This window comes from Mirounga angustirostris, unplaced genomic scaffold (genome assembly GCF_029215605.1).
Source record: "Mirounga angustirostris isolate CCGP_5_RB_7025 unplaced genomic scaffold, mMirAng1.0.hap1 SCAF_6, whole genome shotgun sequence".
Lineage (NCBI taxonomy): Eukaryota > Metazoa > Chordata > Mammalia > Carnivora > Phocidae > Mirounga > Mirounga angustirostris.
In genome coordinates, this window is record NW_026991714.1 from 59183696 (window position 1) to 59191901 (window position 8206).

An 8206-nucleotide genomic window follows, 5' to 3' on the forward strand; every position below is an offset into this window, starting at 1 on the left:
TGTACCTCACTGGGTTATGGTCCGGACTAAAGGGGGTAATGTCAGTAGCTTTGCCTGGCTCCTAGTAGGAGCTAGCTATCATTACTGATTAGGGTCTGATGAGAAAGGCATCTCAAATGGACTTTCTGCTCTCTCTCTCCTTCGGGGCCCAAGCTCTCAGGGTTGGGTAAGCTCTGCAGGCCTTCACCAGCCCAACTGCTCTAAGGCCCCTTTGGTCTGCGGCTCCCAGATTGCTCTTAAATGTGGCGATTCGATTTCTTCCTGTAGGTGGCCACCTTGTGTGGAATTTGGCAATGATTTTGAGCCCATCGCTGGCAGGGGCTTCCTAGTGGCCTGCTGCACACTGCCGACCATTAAACCTGAACACTCCAGCGGGCAGTGTCCTCCAACATTCACTGCCAAGATGTGTGAGTCGAAAGGCTTCTAAGCCGTAGAAGGAAAGCGGCCACCTTTCAAGTGGCCACCTGAGCCCCGCTAGTGGCCAATCGCAGCTTCCGGAGGGGCGGGGAGAGGGGTGCGGCGCTCTGGGCTGGGATCCCCCAAGACCCAAAGTCCTCGCTGGCCGCCGCGGCATCGGGGAGGAAGGATTAGGGCACACCACCCCCTCGTGGCCGGCCAGCAGACACCAGCCGGGCGAGGCTCCGGTGGGAAAGACAGACTGAGCGGCTGCGGGACCCTCGGCCACGGCGGGGACCAGCTCTGAATCTTCGCTTTGCTTCTCGGAGCCAGGTGCTCTGATGCTGTGCCCAGCACCGCCCCGCCCGGACAGAAAGAGTCCCCCGCCCAAAGCCACCTACAGGTTCCACCCACACCTGCCGGAGGCGGGACTTGAAATCCGAGGGGCGTGTGCCCGGCGCAGGGACCCTGAGTTCGCCAACGGTCGCCCCCGGGAGTTGGGCGACTGCACAGTTGGGTTCCCGCGGGACTAGGGCCGCCCGCGCCGCCCCAGCAGGTGGATTCTTGAACTGGACAGAGCCCAGCACCCACCTGCGTGGCTGCCCGCGACATTCAACCTAGGTCAAGGGGACCGGGACCGAGGCCAGCAGGCGGGCCGGCCCGGGCGGAAGGCTGTTCACTGCTCTAGGCTACCCAAACCTGCGCGATGTCACTTCGCGTCCACGCGCCGTCTGGTCACCATTGGACCCCCACCTCCTCGGGGAGAGGCAGGACCGGCCCGGACCTGGGAGGGGTTTCCGTTCCCTCCGCGCAGAAATTCTTTGAGGCTGCTCTAGGGCGGCCTCGGTGGGGTACCCTTGGGTGGGGCTAAACGAAGACTTCCCAGGCCAGCAACAGCTCCAATTGCCCGAAGGAGACAGGGCATCCAAATTAGGTTTGCAAATCCAAGAACCTAAACTACCTCGTTATAAAGATGTGGTGAAAAAACTGGGATCCCAAATTAGACAACCCACAGCCCGGGCTTTCCTTCATCACGTGACCCTCCTGAGTTTTCTTTGGAATAAAGTTTCCGTGAATGAGGCCGGAGGCGGGGCGATTCTTGGAGGCGTCAGGAAAATAGTAACAGTGTTATCTTGTATCCACTGATAGGCAAAGAAGGGTGATATGTTAATGGGATACCCATCCACCTTCCCCAGCCCATCTTGACTCCAGCAAAGTATCACTCTCGACACACTGCTCCTTTAAAAACTTAGAGGAAATGAAAAGTATACAGAAAAAAACCACATCAATTAACAAAAGCAACTCAAGAAAAAATGGGAAACCCCAAAAATCAGGGAATGGCATTGGACATTTTTAAACACCTGCCCTCCTCACCACCAAAGCAGCCTCTGATGATTTCACAGGGAAATTTTCTCAAACTTTCAAAGAACAGAGAAGCCCCTCTCCCTTTTTAAACATATTTCAGAAGACAGAAAAGTGGGAAAACTCCACAACTCATTTAATGATGCAATGTTTATACCCAAAGACAGTATTCAAAACCTTTAGGTCGATATTAATATTACTCAGAAGTATTATCCATAGATGCAAAAATCCTAAACAAAATATTATGAAGTCAGATACCACAGTGTATTTTAAAAATGTATCACAGTCAAGGAGGATTTATCTCAGAAATACAAGAGTGGTTTTACATCAGAAAAAAAATCAATCAGTTTAAATCACCACACCAAAAAAGTAAAGGAGAAAAATAATACAATCCTTTGAATAGATGCAGAGACACACTTATGTGTTCAATGATAATGCATGGTAAAAACTTTCAGCAAACTAGGAATAAAGGGCATTTTTTTCCAAGTGTAGAGCAAATATCACAGCTACGGGTGAAATGTGAAGAGTGCCATGAAAGCCAGGTGCAAAGCAAAGACACCCACTATTAAAGCACGGGTTCCACACCGTAAGGGAGGGTCTGGCCTTGAGCTGTTCAATGACTACCACTAACCACAGGTGGTTTTTCAAATTTAAATGTAACAGATGAAAAAGATATCTCTACAAAAGCAACAAAAATCTTTAAAGAAATTAGGCATGAAGCTAAGAAAAGGTATGCAAGCCTAAGCTCCTGACTTTGGAGGAAGCACTGACTCCCAGCAGGCTTATGGTTTCCCACAAAGAGAGTGGACTCAGGACTCCAGCAGGTGGATGGGATTGCCGCTAGAACTCAGAGCAGCAAATCACCTCCTGGATTTCAAACAATAAGCACTGGCCAAATCTTCCAAAAATTTACTTATCAAGTTCCTTTCCTAGGGTCAGGCTTTTCAGGGCAACTGCAGACGACAATTCATCTTTCTGGGTCAGCCCTTGAGGCTGTTCTTCTTTCCAGAGGGTGAGGTGTATAGTCTGGTCTCCGTCCAGCATAGGCTGGATGTCATGAGCAAATCCATGCCAATGTGTCAGTTTGGAATCTCCCCAAGTGGTCCCAGTGCCAAAGATCTCTCTAATGTTTGACCTCCATCACTACACAAAAATATTTTTTAGCACCCGGAGAAGCTCTTATCCACATTCTGAGGGGTTGGCCAAAGGCTTCAGCCACGTTTTCCAAATTTCAGTTTGGCTAGCCGCTGACAGAGGTTTGAAGGGGTGGTTTTCCAACACATGCAGTTTAATAATTTGTGTTTTAGAAAGTTTAAAGGATGGTCCCACAAATACCACTGATATGCCCAAATTAACTTCATCCCTAATGGGAGCTCTTTGAGCCATCTGCTGTCTCATTACAGTCTGTCTGTAGTGTTCTTACTATCATCACAGAAACAAAACCAAGGGGGTCTTGCTGTCAGGCTGTCAGAGTGAGAAAGGGCAAAAGAATGAAGAGCTGCTTCTGAGATTCCCTTCAAGGCACAGAAATGTCCTGGGGAGACCTAAGGGGCTATGCCCAAGGTTGGCTGCCTCTCTGTCCTCAGAAGCTAATCTGTGGTCCAGGTCTGCCCCCTATTCTGCCCTTTTAGCTGAATAATAAACTCTATTGGGCCTCTCTTCTCAGTTGATTGTCCTACCTCGAGCCATCACCACCTACAGTCCTCTGCTCTACCAACTGAGCTACACAACGGCTCTCTGATTGTCCTAGTTCTAAATCTTCTTTCAGTCTTTTACAATACTTACATTTTTACTCACACTCCCCTAACTGGGGGAAGGCAAATTGTCACAGGATAATTTTAAAAACAGATTTTAAAAACTAGAGTAGGTAATGTTTGTAGAGTTATTTACATTTTATAATGTATAAGTATTGTACAGTTAGTTGACTGGCTCTTAATTATTGTCCATCTGTGTCACAGATCATGCTTCTTCCTTCTATCCCTTAACTTCTGAGACTATTCTGAGACTAACTCCAGCAAAAATGCTTTGATCAAGTCAACCATGATAGTATCAAAATATATGTAAAAACAGTGTTTACTTTTCGGTATTCTTAGGGTTGCTTAGGTGTCTTTCATTTACTAGAATCCCTAGATGTTTTCTGTTTCTCAGAGTCCCAGAACTTTAATCTCCAAGAACTTCTGAGAAAGAGAATGGAAAACTATTGTTCACTTCCTGTAGTACTGTTTTGGCATGGATATTTGCATCCCCCCTCAGATTCGTATTTTGAAGCCCTAACTCCCAGGGTGACTGTGTTTGGAGATGGAGCCTCTAAGGAGGTAATTAAGGTGAAGGGCGGTCATAAGGGTGGGGCCCTGACCCAATAGGATTAGTGTCCTTACAAGCAGAGACACCAGAGAGCTCCCATGCTTGTGCTCTCTCCCTCTCTCTCTCCCTACACACACACACACACACACACACACACACACACACACACACACACACTGAAGAAAGGCCTTATGATGATACAGAAAGAGGATGGCCATCTACAAACCAGGAACAGAGCCCTCACAAGAAACCAAATTTGCTGGCACCTTAATCATGACTTCTAGCTTCCAGAACTGTGAGAAAATAAATTTCTGTTGTTTAAACCACCTAGTCTGTGATATTTTGTCATAGCAGCCTGAGCAAAATTAAGTATCTGTAAAGCTTCAGAGGGTTTTAATCTGGGACTCAAGGATAGAACAGTTTCAATAAAACTGTTTAAAATATAACCCTATGTAGTTTATGCATTTAGAAAGATTATTCTGAGAAGGGCTGCAAAGCCTTTTCCAGACTGCCAGTGAAGTCCATGGCATTAAAAAAAAAAAAAAAAAAAAAGATTAAGAGCCTCTTTACCTCCTTCTGGCAGACATAAAATAAATATATGTGGTGTCAGGGTGACATGTCTAATTGTTTACAGCCATAAATTTAACTGGGACCTAATATATTCTAGTCTATAACCTTTAATATATTAAAATCTGTACCTCAATATAGATATAGATTAGGAAGACCATTATATAGAATTTTCTAGAATATTTTATTCTGACAGACATATATGGTGAGTGTGCGCCACTGGGTATCATTGTGTATAATATACATATTATATACCACATGTAGCATAGTGTACCACATAATAAGTATTGCAAATTACAGTGAATGTTATAATGGCTAATTCAACAGGGTGACTAAAAATATTATCAATAATATTTTAAGGCTGAACCGTACGAGTCCTTTCAGTAAAGCAGAGCTGCTGATGTCTGGATTGGAACAACAGCTCACACATTTGGTGGCGGCGCTCGGGGAAGAAGGTTAATGAGCCAATGTTAATGACTGGAGTAAGAAAGCCAATCAACAACTATTTGTAAAGTGGTTTATAAATAGATCTAAAAATCCTAAATATGGTATCTGTGAACAATAATAGCAACAATACCATGATATCCAGAGCTGAGACATCTCACAACTCCATCAACATCAAATCCTACTGCCAAAAATTTGATGCTTTATAAAACACAGAATGGGGAAGAATTAAGCAAGCAGAGGGCAAGCTTTCATAGATACCTAAAGAAAATTGGTATGAAAATAAGCTTTTTGTGGGGCTTTCCTTTGTACTGTATTTGTACACAGTTATATTTATATTTATATCAGATATTTATGATTATGTCATTGCATATTGAAAGAAGTTGCATAAAAACAGTCAATGTATAAATACTATCAACCTTTAACTTCATTTTAATTAAGTGGAAAAAAGATATGGATAATGTAACTAATAGAAACTGTTATTTTATATTGTTTGTTCCCAATATCCTATTGAGTTGACTTTACTAGTTACCCTAAAACTAGCCTGCAACTGGGGAAGAGAAAATTGCTATGGGAGAGTCCAAAAACTAGATTTTAAAAAACTAAAGTATTATTTGTAGAATTCTTTACACTTTATGAACTACTTTAACTTACATCCTCTGAAACCATTTAATAGTTGTCTGTATGTGTTATGCATTGTGTAACTATTGCTATCACTAAAAGAAGATTTAGAATTAGTTTCTTTAAAGTAAATTACCAGGGGCGACTGGGTGGCTCAGTCATTAAGCATCTGCCTTCAGCTTGGGTCATATTATATATATACATATATACGTATATATATAACATGCCATATATATATGTATATATGTATATATATAATATGCCATATCTTCTTTATCCATTCATCTGTCAATGGACAACTGCGAAATTACAAATGTTTTTGATATTTATTTCTATTAAGTACATTGTTTGGTCAGACTTCTGTGTATGTTATATTGTCTAACGCTACAGTTTAAATGGACATTGAACAATTATACTGAAATTGGTGCTAATAGGTGTACAAAGTGATGAGAGAAAAAGAAATATTTAATTGAACTAGATGTAAAGCATTTCAGGTGTTATCAAGCACAGATATGAAGTGATAAGAGTCATATTCTTCTTAGTGGAGAAGTAGTGATAGAGATGAGAAACAAGGACTGTTCCTGGAAGATATACCTAAACATTTCCTTGTACCCTTTCCTAGTGCTGTTGAATTGCCCCTTTAACAGGTTCTTATACTTGTTTGAACCTGCCTGTGAAAAATGTAGGTAGCCACCCATAGGTCTCAAAACCAGCAGAGGGGGAGATATGTGTAAAGGGTATGTACACATAAAGGTATGTGTAAATCATGTGGTTTGTTATAGAAAGTCAAATAACTGGAATGCAAAGTACATTCTAAGGGGTGATGGGGACAGGCCAGGATGTGTGTGAGTTGGGCAGATAGGCAGAGTCCAGGTCATAAGAAAATTTGAAGGCCAGATTGAGGAGTCTAAAATTTGTTCAATACTCAATGGCATTTACTAAAACTGCAGTAGGTGACTGATGTCAACCTTCTGTGACCATCTCAAGTGACCTCAAGGAGAAATCAAGAACAAGAAGAACTGGAAAACCAGTTAAATAGAGGTATTCAAACAATATTTTTGAACAATCAGACATGATAGAAACATAATGTATTAAGATGACTTAAGGGTCTTTCTCACATCTGTGTGGAAATCAGTAAACCTTCATTTTTAGAACTCTAAAAAATTATACCTTGTGACGCACAAGTATTTGGAGATCTGCTTGCAAGCACATGTACCCCTTTCCCCTTATGTACATATAATAATTTTATATACATAATTTGTATACATAATATATAACAAGCTTCAGAGCAGTTCTTTAGAGCAATTTGAAAGACTGCTGCTGGGCTATAGTCCTCAGTAAGACAATGAATAAAGCATTTACTAGCCTACTTGGTGGTTGACTTTCTTTCTTTCTTTCTGTCTACAGTGGGGAGCCATGAAAAAGCAGAAGTGGAAAACTACTTTTTAAAAAGTCAAGATTTCTCTGGAGTTTTATGACACAGATAGGAAGACTTTACCTGCCTTGTTCATCTTTGTAAATCCAGCACACAAGAGTTCCCTGCACATAATAGTAGCTGTCTATTCGCTGAACAAAGGAAGCAGCTTGAAGAGGCCTCTGTAGAGAAATTACACAAGATTTCAGAGCAATTAGGATTATTTTCAACCTTTGGGAAACAATTTGACAATATACACCAAGATTCTTAAAAATATTCTTATAATTTAAACCAATAATTCTATTTGTGGGACTCCATCCTAAAGTAGTAATCCAAAATGAAGAAAAGCTTTATGCATAAAGTTTATTACAGTATTGCTTTTAATAGAGAAAAAAAAAAATGGAACCAATCAGGCTAACAGTTAGGAAACAAGTTATTGTGTACATTTTATCTGTGGGGTATTTAAAAAGCTGTCATTAAAATGACTATAAAGACACTATAATACCAGAGGAAAATATTTATATTATCATATCAAGCTTTAAAAAACCCACCAAGATGCACAACTGAAGATAGAGCATGATTACAAATTATGGGGAGTGTGGCAGGCGGGGGAGAAATCTCAGTTAAGAATTTGTCCGGAGGTGGTGGTAAAACACTTTTTCTTTCTTTCTTTCTTTTTTTAATCCTTCTGTGTATTTTCCTTATTTTTCACAATTACTTCATTCACTCAGCAAATATTAACTGAGAGCCCAGTATGGGCCGAGCATTGCTCTAGGAACTGGGGGAGAAACAGTGACTAAAACACACAACCCGTTTCCATAGAACTTACATTTTAGCTGGAGGAGGCAGAAAATTAACGAGACGAGTCTATTAAGTGGCATAGTACATGATTAGTGCTTGGCGAAAATTAAGGCAAGGAAAGAGAACCAAACTGATACAGTATTTACTTCTTGGTCTGCGGGGGAAGATACTCATCTGGGTGAAAGGCCGGATTTGGAATTTGCCCAGCAGGTAACAGACTGAAAGAGCTGGGAAGCACCCGCCCTGCAGGCGTCGCTGCAGGCCAGTTTGGCCTCGGGTTTAAGTTGGGCGCGGGAG

At 41.9% G+C, this 8206-nt stretch overlaps 1 long non-coding RNA gene across 1 annotated transcript in view; it reads right to left on the reverse strand.

Moving 5' to 3' along the window:
* Window positions 1-8144, reverse strand: part of LOC123845418 (uncharacterized) — a 36596-nt gene extending 28452 nt beyond the window's left edge. Inside the window, exons 1-2 of the long non-coding RNA XR_010412354.1 lie at window positions 7938-8144; window positions 7193-7290 (exon numbers count right to left, since the gene is read on the reverse strand). This is a non-coding gene — a long non-coding RNA (uncharacterized LOC123845418). The remainder of the gene's footprint in view (window positions 1-7192; window positions 7291-7937) is intronic.
* Window positions 8145-8206: the final 62 nt, after the last annotated feature.